Here is a 16,173-nt window from a genome sequence, read left to right on the forward strand (position 1 = left end):
TCCTTTCTTGGTGCAATCTATTCCAAATACTTTCTTGCTTCTTATGAGATATATTAAAATGAATCCCTTTGGGACTTGATTCTTCTTTTGCAACTCTATTTAGGGTTCCAACAACATGAAGCAATTTGGTGAAATCATAGCCCCTTTCTACTCCAACCATCCCACCAACTTTGCTAAAAAAGTTCTCACATACATCTGACCCAATTAGGTGTAAAACACATGGCAAGTGAGATTATTCATGTTGAAACAATCTCAACAAAAAAACTACAAAGTGGCAAGAAATTTTCATGCCTTGATATGCCTCTCTGCTGATGAAATTTATTTTGAAATTATTATTAGATTCTTTTCATAGCCAACATAACCATAACGTGAAGAAGTGATGAACTCATGAAGCATTTGCACTCTTTCCCAAAGAGTCAAACTTTAAGACATAAAAATGTCATTGTAGTCGGCAACAATAATTAGATATGTCTTTGTACCTAGTTTCCTCTCTACCATTCTAGTGGATGTTCTTCTCATCTCTTTCAAACAGCTTTGAACATGCCTCGAAGCAATTCGTTGTGCCAAACCACAATTATGTCAATATATCCTCTCTATATCTTTACTTTTCAGATTTTGATCATCCACTTTAAAAGTGATATAAACCATCCTAACATGATTAAAACTTATCAGCTCATTTCCTAAAATCAAATCTCATCGACCGCTAAATAAAGGATTCACTAGATTTTTGTCATTGTGGATGTAGTCCTGGTCATGCAATACTGTTACATTACAACCACTGAACAACCCACTTAGTCTCCACCCTTCCCAAGGAATTTGATATCAAATACCTTCTGTTGAACAATAGTCCATCAACATAAGTTGTCTTCTTCTACTATCCCCATATGAGGGATGACCAATAATAGGTCCCAAATTATTTTCCACATGTCTCTTCTACAAAAATTCTATTCTTTCCCATTATTGACAAACAAAATTTGTATTGAACCTATTGCATGTTGGATGAGCAACCACAACCAAATGAGGAAGCTTTTCATGTAAAGGGTTTTCAATAATAACACGTGCATAGTGGCCAAAAACATTGTTCTTAAAAGAATCTATTATGATATCAAAGCTCGCAACTCCCTCACCAACTATCACCAAGAAATGTGATTGAAATTTATGTTCTTATTTATTACCACAAAATCCCACTAATGTATCACTTTTTGCTACCAACCTAACATAATTTCTCACAACATTTTCATCTTCAACAAGGTAGACAAGAATTGGACCATCTATACAATGTTTGGTTTAATAAGAAGCATACACTTTTCCTACTATCTCAAAAATGTAGTCGTGCTCCCCCAGGATGTATACCAATGAATTTATAGCTTGCCTCAAAGTTGTAAAAATTGAAGGACTATCCAGATTCAAACTAATAAAGCTATGTAATCTAGGACCTCCCCATAACGTGATCATCTCATAAAGGGATTTAGTGGATGTACTATACCTTCTCCCTATCTTTAGATGCATCAGGTTGTGAAAGATATCCTTGATAAAATCTCAAACTGCATCTTTACCTTGTAATTTTCCTTGTTTATGTGCCTCACACACATCCTTGCAAAACCTAAATACATCCTTCCTTACATTTGATTCAAACAACTTCTCCTTTAGGGATCTCATTCTAACAGATAGTATAGCAACCTTTATCTTTTCCCACCAAAGAGATCGCATTGTTGATCTTTGGCTAGAATTTGAGACCCTAGCAACTATTTTGAGTTCATTTTGAGTCAAATAGTCTAGTCTTCTCTCTTTCCATATATCTCTCTCATGTCTTTTATTGGCACATTTTGATTCATGATATAAATGCATCGTAAAGTCATCACATTCTGGAATCATCTTAGAAAATTTGCATGCCAATGATTCAAATGGGATCCCTATCTCAAAATCTCTCTTGAAATGAGCATGCCTATATGTTCCATCAATATAATATTCATTACCTTCATAATATAGCATCATCTTGGTATGCTTCTCTATGGCCCATAATTTTCCACCCCTTTTATCATCCATTATGACGTTTGTGTCTAGTCTTTCTTTGAATTTCTACTAATATAAGAATACCAATACCCCCATCGTTGCAGTATCAATGGAGATGAATGACCTTTAATAAGATGATAAAAAAAAAATGAACAAATTACAATAGATCATATTCAAAATAAATTTGAACTTGGGTAGTTAACACACTTGAAGTAGAAGGATCTACACTTGTAAGACCCCTATTTAATATAGATGGTGATGATAGGACCAAGAACCTAGTCAAAATTTGTTGGGACTTGTCATTGGTAGGCTTCTTGGGTCTCCTGGATGTGTCACTCCTTAAAACAATCGTATCATGTGAATCCTCATCTATAGCAGTGTTGTACTTATTTGATTTCATGTGTTCATTTAGAGAACTCACAATATTACCAGTTCCTGGCACCAAACAAAACCATTTATTGCATCGTGTACATTCCACTCTTACTTTTTTCTTATCCTCATAGCTTGCAAGTGTTGCTTCCACCACCTTGAACAAATTAGGCTCTTGTGTCTTGTTGAAATCATCTAAAAATTTATTTGCTTGATCAATCTCAAATCAATCTCTAACCATGGTTATCTACGTCTTCCTATGCCACTTGAATGATTTTCACCATTTAACTCCATTAAAATGTGACATTGATGGGACATTGTTTCTGAAGTTATGAACTATTCATGCTACCATGGATATGTTAGAAGTAATGAAGAAGGAAGATTGAGAGGGGGTTGAATCAATATTCACTGGATCTTAGCAGATTAAACTTCAAAACATAAACTAATAAACTGTAGTAACAGATAGATAAGAAAATTAACAACACAACACCAAGATTTTAACGTGGAAAACCCAGTTAAGGGAAAAAACATGGTGGGAACCTACCCACAGTAAGATGATACTCTATAGTAGTATGTAAAAATATTACAATGGGGAATGTACATGCATTCAGGCACACTACCTAGAGCTCACTGCTCAAAAGATATATGTCTGCAAGGCTACAACTTTCAGGGAAGTCTCACTAACTTACAATATGATTCAGACTACAATCCGAAAGGAATGAACTATAATGATAGCATGTATAAATGTCTGATGACAATTCTGGTTAAGCACAATTGTCTGCTCTGCAACACCAAACACACCTCAAAACTTTGTTGAATGATATATCCTTGTTCCCACATTCATCTATCTCTCTAATAATGTAGACACAATACTGATGCCTAAACTACATAAGTATATCACCTATATATAAAAATCATCAACCTTGATAACAAAGTCAGCTAAACCCTCAACCCTCAACTCATAATTACAAAAATTACATTGCACGATACAAAGATTAACCACCAGACCAATATTATGATTTACATTACATAACATGGACCTAACTTAAATTCTCAAACGATCACAACCACTGGAAATCCTGTGAAGATCAACCGAAACACGCTACACCACCAAAAATACTGCATAACACTCAAATCATCACAAGTTCATAGAATCACCAAAAAATCACACAATGATCAGTGAGGATCTCCAAAACAAATAGGACATGACTAGGAAACACCAACAAGCATGTTAGAATCATTCGGAACAGTTGCATCAACACCTCTTTTCAAATATTCATCAGTCAACGTCTCAAAGCTCAAGAGCACAACCAATCATCAATTGTCACAAGGAAATATAACTTACAGAGCACCAAATCATGAACCATCTGAAATGAAGACACACAAGATCATCCCAAACAATAATCCAAAGTCTCGGCATAAGATCTGATCACACCGGAATATACTAGAGGAAATGTCGGATTCTGCAAAATAGTGATCAACACATCCAAACTACAAAACCAGATAAAAAACTCTTCCCAAACTCACTAGAATAACTCATAGGAATATGTTGACATCAATGAAAATAACATATCCTAGCAGTAGAAATGATCAACCAAATCCAACAATCTCCCCCTTTGGTATTGATGGCAACATATGAATGTGAAAAACAGTCAATGCAAAGAAAGAAGATATTACCCACAAACTCCCCCTAAGATCAAAAGCAATTTTTCACATGATTTCTCTCCCCCTTTGACAACAATGCCAAAGCTCACCAAAATAGAAAATCAAACTCTCTCAAAACATAATCATGAATCTCTCTCTCCCTGGGATATACAACCAAATCAACAAACTACTCGAGCAGAGGAGCAACACCAACTCATCAATTTGGATAAAAGAATAAGGCTCTGAATTCCACCAGATCGATGCAAATCAATGCATCTAGTTCTCATCAGGTGGGGTGGAGACCCCTAACTTGTCTCTCAAATAGACAAATGTATCTGCAGGTAACGACTTAGTGAAAATATCAGCAATTTGTTCCTTTGTCGATACATATTCCAGCCTCACCTTCTATTCGCTGACTTTCTCTCTCAAGTAATTATATTTGATTGATATATGCTTAGTCTTTGAATGTTGAACTAGATTCTTAGACATGTTTATAGCACTGGAATTATCACAATATATAATAGCTAGAATTATCACAGTATATAACAGTAGGCTCATCATATATAACTATGATATCTTTTGACGTTTGCTTCATCCAAACTATCCGAGCGCAATTACTAGTAGCAACAATGTACTCAACTTTAGCAATAGATAAAGATGTTGAATCTTGTTTCTTGCTAGCCCATGAAACTAATTTCTTACCTAAAAAGAATGCTCCACCGATAGTACTCTTCTGGTCATCAACATCACCTGCCCAATCTGCATCAGTGTAAGCACACAACATGAAATCATCATTCTTTGGATACCTTAAACCATAATCCTCAATTCCCTTTAGATGTCTAAATATTCTTTTAACAACAGTGACATGACTCTCCTTCTGATCAGCTTGATATCTAGCATCCATACACACAACATGCATAATGTCAGGCCTAGTCTAAGTAAGATATGATGAATAATGATGAACAGTAAATACCCAACAGATACTGAGAGGGGGGGGTGAATTAGTATGGACAAAAACTTCTTAAACAACTTAAACTACAAATACTGCACTAACTGGTAAACAATATCACCAATCTAAATCAAGGCACTACCGGTAAAACATAGTATGATTGTAAAAGACATAAACCAGTAACATCTAGATCTTCTCAAAACCTAATATCTCATCTCAACTTCACCCATATTCTTAAGCAAGTAATACCTCAGAAATACAATAACCATTGGATCAGCTTGCATTACTGCTTAATAGAAAACACTAAAACATCACATGAAAAAGCATCACACATAACACACTGATTTTTCACGTGGAAACCCAACTGGGAAAATCAACGGTGGGGATGAATACCCACAAGTTGATCTTGAACTCTTCTAAAGTTCTCTCTGTTAGGAGCCTAGTTCGGTTAAAGACTTTACAACTGGTTCTGCTAGGAACCGATCTTGCTAGGGATCACCTGGTTAAGGGATGGCTAAATGCCCGGTTAGAGGTTAAACCCTATTAAAGGTTACCTTGTAAGAGGATTTCAAGAACTCAATGGTTTTAAGTCACCCTGTTAAAGCTACCCTGTAAAGGGATTTTCCATTTGCTAAAATGGTTAGAAGTCAATAGGTAATACACTGATCTGATAACAACACTTAATGCCAAGGTAGATCCGCTTCAATTTCTTTACATCTGCAATCACACTCTGTAGATCTCTGCTTACTCCTTTGGTCTAGCAAGAATCACGTCACATACATTCATTTGCCAACAACTTCAAATAAAAATCATCATCGACCTTATAGACAACAATTCGGTCGGTAGCCAAAACCTAAAACCCTAAGCATCTAGGTTAACAATACAGTCGATCAAATCCTAGCCGTTTAAACACATTACATAGGGTAGAACAATCTTGAACAAATCTCAAGACATTCTCCATCATCCGTTCTTCACCGCTTCCGGAAGCTGATAAGCCATCACACGCTCTCCACCGTTTACTAAGATTTTGCACATTCCTGAGGTAGATAGAATCAATCTTCTTCATGCAAGATCCTTAAGGAGATTCTTCTCGTGCACAAGGCTGATATGGTAACACGATCTAATATTCATTTCCATGCTAACTCATCATAGGATGTCAACGGTCAAATCACACAAACTTGGAATGCATCAACCAGAAACCCTGAAGCTAAGACTACCAACCAATAGTCATATCAAATGAAACCCCGATACAAACTTTGCATATACCGGTTCACACTCCAACATACTGGTTCACTTTTTGCATAGACTGGTTCATACCATCATACTGGTTCACTTGCCAGTTTTCTTACTTCAATATACCAGTTCATATTTCAGCATATTGACATCGATGACAACATACAATCCCAACATGTCATCAAACTCTACACATATGCCAACAAGATATAGTAGTCAACCAATCATAGATAGGTACAAACTCTAATTAGCTTTAGGAGATTCATCATTTTTAGACAACTTACAGCTAGTCACCATAGGAGTTCCAGCCGGTTTGGAATCATCTATTCCAAACTTCTTCAATGGTTCCTTCACATACTTAGTTTGATATATAAAGACACATTTTCCTGTCTATGCAATCTGCAAACCTAAGAAATTTTTTATCTCACCAATCATAGACATCTCAAATTCTTTTTGCATATCACCGACAAACTTCATACTTATATCATCATCACCACCAAAGATAATGTCATCAACAAAGACTTCAACAATCAAAATGTTATCATTTTCAATCTTAAAGTACAAATTACTATCAACATCACCTTTGATAAATCCCAATTTTAGCAAGTATTTATCTAATCTAGCATACCAAGCTCTAGGAGCTTGTTTCAATCCATAAAGTTCTTTCTTCAACTTACATACCATGTCTCCATCATCTGATAGTGAAAATCCATCAGGTTGTTCAATGTAAACTTCTTTTAGATCACCATTCAAAAATGCAGATTTGACATCCATTTGATATACCTTGAAATCTTTATAAGCAACATAAGCAAGCAACAATCTAACAACTTCAATTCTGGCAATTGGAGCAAATGTTTAATCATAATCAATCCCTTCTTGCTGTGAATATCCTTTGTAGACCAGTCTAGCTTTATTTTTGACTACTTCACCAACTTCATTCAATTTGTTTCTAAATACCCATTTAGTACCAATAAGATTTTTATCCTTAGGTCTAGGCACAATTTCCCAATTGTTGTTCTTTTCAATCTGATCTAACTCTTTTTCCATGGCTCTAATCCATTTATCATCTTTACAGGCTTCAACAACATCTTTAGGTTTAAATTTAGAAATCAAACATATTTCTTCTGCAGCTAATCTTCTTCTAGTCATCACACCTTTATTCTTATCACCAATAATCTGATTCTCAGAATGGTTTAATCTTACATACCTTGAAGTCTTCTGATTGTTCTGATCTTTAAGTTCCTACACATCATCACCAGCAGCAGCAACATCCAGATTCACAGTCTCTATCAGATCATTCTGCTAAGGTTCTTCAGGCTGAATAGGAGATAAAACAATATGTTGACCTTCACCATAAGCTCTGATCTCTTTCCCAAGGTTTTCATCCACCTTCACATTTGCACTCTCAACTATCTTTCTCTGTCTCTTATTATAGCACCGGTAGGCTTTTCTACTTGTAGAATATCCCAAAAAAATACCTTCATCACTTCTAACATCAAAATTTCCAATATCCTCATCTCTCTTTATATAGAATTTGCTACCAAAAAAATTGAAATATTTCACAGTAGGAACATGACCAAACCAAATCTCATAAGGAGTCTTACTGATATTACCTTTGATATAAACTTTATTGAATGTATAGATTGTAGTGTTAATATCTTCTCTCCAGTAGACCTTCAAAACATTTCCTTTAATAAACATGGTTCTTGTAGCATCTAAAACAGTATGGTTCTTCTTTTCAACAATCTCATTTTGTTGTGGGGTCGTAGGAGCAGATAGTTGTCTTCTGATTCCATGCATCTCACAAACAAAATTAAACTCACCGGAATAGAATTCTCCACCTCTATCAGATATCAGACGCTTTAGCTTTAATCCAGACTCAGTTTCAACTTTAGCTTTGAATATCTTGAATTTTTCAAATGCTTTTGATTTTTCCTTCAAAAAGACAACTCACATCATTTTGGAGTAATCATCAATTAGCAGCATAAAGTATCTATCACCCTGCACACTTCTAACATTTGTAGGTCCACACAGATCAGTATGTACAAGATCTAATAATCCTTCTAATGTGTACCATTACTCTTGAAAGAAATCCTTGTTTGCTGACCCAATTGACATTCCTTACATACCAGATTAATAGGTTTAACAATCTTAGGCAGATTCCTAATAGCTTGTGTGGAACTGATCTTGATCAATGAATCAAAGTTTACACAACACATTCTTCTATGCCACAACCAACTCTCATCTATATTAGCAATCAAACAAATTTTCTCACTCACATTCAAATGAAAAATGTTACTTTCAGTCTTAGTCCCAGATGCAATCTCTATACCAGAAGCATTCAAGATCTTGCATTTACCATCTTTGAATTTTAGATCATAACCCTTATCAACCATTTTTCCAACACTCAAAAGATTATGCTTCAAACCTTCAACATACAAAACATCATAAATGTTATTCTTACTGTAGACACCTAAAATTGTCATGTCTAATTAAATAAATATTTTATTTATTTAATTATTTTAGCCTAATTCTTCTATTAATTAAATAAATCTTTATTTATTTAATTAATTCATTTATCCTCTTCTAGCCTTATTTCTCATTTAAATAAATACATTTATTTATTTAAATTATCTATTTCCTAAATTAAATAAATGTCTTATTTATTTAATTGATCCCGCTTCCTCTATTAATTAAATAAATCTTATTTATTTAATTAATTCATTAACCTTTTCTACCTATGACACGTCATTCATCTCTTAATTCATACACTATCTACCCTCTAATCATAGCCGACCATTTATCTTTTACACCTCTCAATCTTATCCCTCCATTTCATATAGTGTCTTCTATATAAGGAGATGTTTCCTTCATTATCAACCCCCAACTAACTAACAGACTGATCAATTGACTACACTACGCTTTTGAACTTTCATATGCGATCCTACTTGCAACCACATTTCTGTTCTTTGTTGAGCTCTTGTGCACATATAAAATCTGAGAGCAAACATATCAAGCAAGATCAATGGAGATAGGAAGAATGGAGATTCAAACCCTATTGGACATGTGATGGTATAATCTTTGTGATTTCATTTGATTTGCATTGTCTTAGGTAATCTTCATATGTTCTGGTGGATCTTTATTATTGTTAGGCTAGGGTTTTGTGGTTGAATTCATTTAGTCTTTCAATATTGTTGTTATCCATTTTCATCGTAAACATTTTGGCACTGCACTTGTTGAGAGATGGCACTCTGAGACATGCACGTTTCATTTGCCGATGGGTGAGATGACAGTCACCCTAGAGGATGTATATAGGATTTTGAGGATACCGATCGATGGGGAGTTGATACCCTATGATCGAGACGAAGACAGGGATGCCCTGAGATGAGTGTTTCAGGATCCAGGACTGGAGATGAGGGCTGGACACGTGGTGTAGGACACGATGACACAGACTAGATTAACATTACCAGTAGTGTTGGGAGGAGTGATCAGTGGGTTCCTGTGTCCAGATAGGGCGACACAAGGGTTGGCTATGGGTTGGAGGAGCACATTGGAGACTCTGGTGACACATCATGCTAGATATGCCTAGGGACCGTGCGTGCTAGCACACTTGTATTATGAGCTTCATTAGTTCATATACCATGGATCTGTAGGATTGGGCTATGGAGTGACATTATTATAGGTATGGGCTTATGAACATCTGTTGGTGACCCAAATGATACATTTTAGAGGTAGGGGCCATGAGCGCAGTTTTGTGCATCTATATGATATGATTACCTCGTAGCCATGGATCGGGAGACTGGAGCATTGGCGTAGGGTCATTGATGAGATTGACATTGTGGTATGGAGACCATACTGAGAGTGCAAGGCATGGGAGGATGATGCAGTAGATCTGCCATACACCTTTAGGAGTTGGTATCTGATTGGGTGGATGCCCTATGTACTGGAGAGGCAGTTGGTTGATAGGGTATGCAGGCAGTTCGACAGGATTCAACGGATGCCATAGGGTTTCGGGATGTATGCTCAGATAGTGAGAGATCAAGAACACTTCGGGCCGTTGTTATCATATGATCAGGCAGTGATGTAGCTGGTAGAGATGGTGCCCATACCTTGGGATATGTGGCTAGAGATAGAGGATGTAGGGATGGATGCAAAGTATACTACATATTTGGCTGAGCATTCATTTCCACGACTAACAGATCGAGGGGAGCAGATAGATGGACATGGCGGGGGTGATGAGGATGATGATGGAGATGGTGGGGGTAGAGGCTGATGGAGGAAGCGAGGTGTGATAGGGGAGAGGAGAGTGGCTCTGTGGAGAGAGGGTGGGGAGGAGAGACATGCTTGTGTGGTGAGAGGTTGAGGTGGTTAACCATTACAGGTGCCAGCAACACAGGGTCCCAGATAGGTACATGGACAAGGACATGGACGAGGATAGGGGCAGGGGCAGTCACAGGAGCAGCCATAGGTATAGGGGGGAGGAGGAGGAGCAGGATGAGCTAGTGGAGTTGAGGGAGATCTGCTAGGGACAGGCAGATGAGATCCAGGATCTAGAGAGGGAGACAGCTAAGCTCAGGAGACAGCTGAGGGACATAGAGTGGGAGAGAGATCAGGCTATCCAGCGTTATACAGAGGCTGAGACAGTACTAAGGGCAAGGAGGCAGGCGACAAAGGACACAAGAGCTAGTTATGCTTATGTTCTACGAGCCAGGGAGGAGATAGGCTACCGGAGAGACCTATACTATGGGGTTGTACCACTAGAGCAGTAGACTAGGAGCTTCCGTAGACCATCGCAGACAGCGATGACCACTGGAGGGAGGGATAGGAGATAGGCGTCCAATAGTGGGGTTATGGGTCCTCCACCACCACAAGATAGAGGGGACATGAGAGATGATCCTGGGGTGGGTCCTTCCAGGGCTCAAAATTCATCAAGGCCAGGCGGCTCTGAGGGAGGGAGTTCATCATAGCCTTAGAGGGCTCCCTATGTATCAGTTTTGTACCATTTTGTATGATGATGTAGACACCTTCGGGTGATTGTAGCCATATGATTTTGACATCGTTGTATCATGACACTTATGATTTTGATATATATGAGATGATTCATCCTTACGGAAGCTATATGCATGTGTACCTATGTGATGAGATGTTTCATGATGTATGTTTCTATGTGATGGTTATGATATGGATGCAAATATGTACATGATGACATGCAATATTTTTGTTCTTTTATGTTTTATATGTGTTATGCATATATGAATGTAAATGTATGAAATGCAGATGAATATGATAATGATGTAAAATGTGCTAACATGTGTTGTGTGTAGGTTGTGATGCAATTTTTGATATCTATATGTATGTATGAAATGCTAACATGTGGTAATGCAGGTGTAAACTACATGAAATGCAAAAAAAAAATTAAAAAAATTGGCGTATCATTATACTCAGTCATGTGCTTAGTAGGCTACGCAGACTCGAGAAGGATGATATTTGTCAATCAAGAAAGGGGGATGAAAGATAGAAGATATGAAAGTGAAAGAGATTCTTGTGCGTTATCATCATTGAGATTTTATTATGGCAAAATAAGTTATGACAATTGAGGCATATGTTTGACCCAGAAAGTCATTGTACCTGTTTGCATGGAGATAAGACAGTCACAAACAAGGAATGCCCCAGTTCACACTAGACTCACAGTGTCCTCATATCCTTGGATAAGTCATAGCATTACTAAGAGAAAATCCACAGACACCAAAGAAAATAGGTGACGATACCCCATCCTTGCCTTTCTAGTCAAAGACATCCTGGAGATAAAATCTCTAGTTAGAGACATCCCAGAAAAGATAAAAGACATGTCACCAAAAAGATAAAAAAAAAAAAACCAAGACTCAACACCAACATCCACTGTAGTCCTCAAGTTTAGTGTCACTTGTCACTTGTATAAGTCATATTTGATTCTGGTCACAATGTTTACTTTCACAAAAAAGGATAGATAGCACTGAACCATAATGTTGTCTGAGTCTGTTGAAAGATTTGATTTGTTGAAGCCCATTGTTGCTGCTGTGTCTCATCTGAAACTGACTGAATCCATGAAACTGATACTTTATTGCGGAGAACATGGAAATTTATTACGGATCAGCGATGCAAGTGATGCTTTATTGTGGATTGTGCGCAGATAGATTGAAGAAAAGTGGAAGAAACTGTACTCCTCAAAACATGTGATGCTCTCAGTTCCACACCCATCACTAGACGTAGGATTTTCCTTAGCCACAAATAGGAGCTGATTTATTATGAATGGAAAGAGGTGAAAAGGAACGTTTACTATGAATGGCTAACCAATCTTGGGTAGATCAATAACAAGCCATGATGGAAATGGGTATGTTTATTATGGATGGATAGGTTGTGAGTGTGTGCAAAGTGAAGGATGAAATGGAATCCTAAAAGAGGGAGGAGCAATGTCTCTATGCATGGTGCGGGTGACCCATTTTTCACCATGGTACTTGCCCAAGGTGCCACCGAAGTGGTTTTCATCATTGGATGAAAATGTTTTTCTATTTTTACAATTTTTTTTTATTTTTTTGTATTTTTGTATTTTTTTGATTTTTTTGTATTTTTGAATTAGGATACTCTGAAGAGCTATGTGTAAAACTTGCGAAGGTGCATGCTATTGATAGGATCCTCCAAAGGTTCACCCTCTGTGGTTGAGAGCTGATATGCACCAGATCCATAGGCTGTTATAATGATATAAGGACCAAGCCAGTTTGGTTTGAACTTGCCCTTCTTCTCTCTGTCTTGCTGATTTTTAGGATTTTCTCTGAGAACCAAGTCACCTACCTCCAATGTGCGAGGCTTGACTTTATGATTGTAGCTGCGTCATTCCTTGACTGAATGATGTGTAGCTCGAGTGACTGTCTTTCTTGATAAAGGAATTAAGATAGAATTACTAGTGTGTAGACTACATAGGCCCGTATTCGTGTCACCTAAAGAAGTTTGGGCATCCCTGACAACAAAGTCCTTTGAGGAAGCTCCATTAAAGGTCCATGATGTATCACCAAAAGGGAATGGATGTGTGGAACAAGTGGATGAATGATGAAGGCTTATGATTGAGAAAAAAAGTGAAAGTAGGATAGCATGATGGAGACTTAGGATCAAGAAGTATGTTTTTTGACTTAAAATTGTAAAACTTTTGCCCCTAGTTATTTTGGTATCAGGGGAGATCAACTCTTGCTCTTTTTGCTTCATAGGATTTTTATCCTTGACTTTGATTTTTGTGGAGTCGAGTAGCTTTTGATTTTGATTTGGACTAAAGGACTTTTCTTTATTATTGACTTTTAGATTTTTCTTTTCATAGCTTGATTTTTGATCCCCAATTAGTAAGGGGTTTTGTGATTCTTGTTGATCCAAGTCTAGGAGCGGACTGGAAATGGAATGAGTGGATGAAATGGTAAGGCTATGTGAGTTCTCAAGAGGGCTGGTGATACACTCAATAGATTCTTCATTGGAACCACTCTTAGGACTATTGATATCGAGAGTTGCTTGCACCACTAGAGGAGATTTGCATTCAGACTTAGTAGCCACAACACTAAGTGGTTCATACCCAATTTCTTGGCATTGCAAATTGTTTGTAGGTTGATCCTGTTGACTGAATACCTTAGGAGATAGTGGGAGTTGATCAACATGAAAGATATACTCACCACATCCCATGTCTTTAATCTTGAACTTTTATTTGATCTCTGCTTGTTTTGATGTAGAAGCTTTCAAGGATTTAGGATCAATATATGTTGAAGATGGAACAACTTCTCGATTGACTGGGATTGTTATTTCTGATCTAGGTTGTAGATTGTTGCAATATATGAATGTATTTGGGTCAGCTTTGATGGTCACTTCAACTCCATTATGTGGAAACTTAATGCATTGGTGATATGTAGATGGGACTGCCCTCATCTCATGAATCCATGGATGTCCTAATAATATATTGTATATGCGATCTAGGTCTAGGACTTGACAAACCACATCCTTTGTAACTGGCCCAACTCTGAGAGGCAAGGTGACTGTGCCTTTGGATGAATGCTCTTCATCATCATATGCCTTGATGGTAATTTTGTTTGTAGCATTTATAGCCTTTTCAGAATATCCCAATTGTTTAATAGTGTTTAATGTACAAATGTTCAGACCTACTCCTCCATCTATCAGGACTCGTTTTATTCGATGTTTGTGTAGGAAGGCTTCAATGTGTAAAGGTGCATTATGATGTTGACTTACAGAGGTGTCATCAACTTCTATGAATGTAAGGGAGTGTGGAATGGAAAGGTATCCCACAATGGCTTGAAATTGGTCCACGTTCAGATCAGTAGGGATAGAAGTGTCTCTCAAGATTTTGTCAAGAATAGCTTTATGTGCGGGGAATACGCGTAAGAGCTCAAGGATTGAGATAAGAGCAGGTGTCTTCCCTAACTATTCTACAAGGTCATACTCAGGTTTGGTCAATGAAGAAGCAGTATTTTTAGCTGAAGCACCTTGCAAAGTGAATTTACCTCGACAAGTTGTGACATTACATTTAGAGGTAGGTTCAGAAGAAGATCCAATGCCTTTTAGGACAATCTTGGGTCTTTGGGTGGAATTCTCAGGCGTTTTTGGTGCAGGAGCACTAGGCATGAAGACAACTTGGAGGACACCATGGAAGCATGAAAAGGAGGTGCATGGGTCTAATAGACTCAATTATGATGTCTTGAAGCCAATTATGGCATTTTATTGTAATGATCCCAATGTAATGATTAATTGTCCTAATGGACCTAATAAGGCCATAGGACCAAATATAGGATTTCATGGGTATAGAATTGGTAAGGGTCTCAAAGGTGTTTAGAAATATTTGATAAATCATTTTGATCCTTTAGAAGTTATTAGGTTGGGGTAGAAGTCCATTTCATAAGAGTTTTTTTTCAAAAATTTGAAAATAGTGGCTAGTGTCATTTTGGAGGGAAAAGCTAAAAACGTGTTTGTTAAGCATTTTAATCATGAATAACTGATCGATTTCAGTTTGGGAAGTTAGGGGAAGGTATTATAAAACCTTGGAATTCCATTTTGGTGGGGTTGGATGATATAGTATGGATGTTGTACGGATTTAACAGAAAAAGTGAATAAAACCTTCATTTTCTTGCAATTTCTTGTGTTTTGTTGCTTGAAAGTGATTGATCTTTCATGGTATAAGCCTTGGGCAATCATTGAGCATTGTAATAAGTGTTTTTAAATGATTTTTTAGAGGTTTTTGATCAGATTTTTCCATTTATTGCTGACTGTACTTAAATTTCTAGGTTTTGCCATTGGCATTGAAGACACAAAATGCAACTTAGATCCATTCCTTGAATGTAGGAATCTAATACTCATGGAATGGGCTCCCTATAACTTGTACATTATTATTCTAACAATATAACTTGCAGGAAGAGTGGGTTTGCAGGTGATCACCGTGAGTTGGATGAAGAAGAAGTGAGTAGGAAGCATAGCAAGCCTATAGTAGCAGAAGATCTACCTTAACAAAGGGGTAGTTTATGATTTGATATGTCTAATATGGTCTAGGAGAAGGTGTATGAACCTTGATAAAGTTGCAGAAGTGCTGAGAGAGTGGTTAATCAAGAAACCCTTGGTTTTGGAGCCTATTGGTGAGGGTTTTGGGGTTTGCACATTAAACAAGATTATAGAACATAAACAATTGAATTTTCCTTGGTTTGGAGTCATAAAAAACTACTGTTGAGAGTTTAAAGGTTGGGGGATAAGTATTTTATATACTTTCTTTGTAAAAGTGTGGGTTTTTGCATTAAAAATAGTCTCAGTCTTAGGACAGCAAAGGCATGGTCCAAAACAACCATACCTAATTTTGATATATGTTGTAGTAAGCCGAAAAGGGTATCCAAAAAGATATTTTTTTTTGGAAGTTATTTGGGAAAAATTGGAGAAACTAAATTAATTCAGTCTAA

This window comes from Cryptomeria japonica, chromosome 2 (genome assembly GCF_030272615.1).
Source record: "Cryptomeria japonica chromosome 2, Sugi_1.0, whole genome shotgun sequence".
Lineage (NCBI taxonomy): Eukaryota > Viridiplantae > Streptophyta > Pinopsida > Cupressales > Cupressaceae > Cryptomeria > Cryptomeria japonica.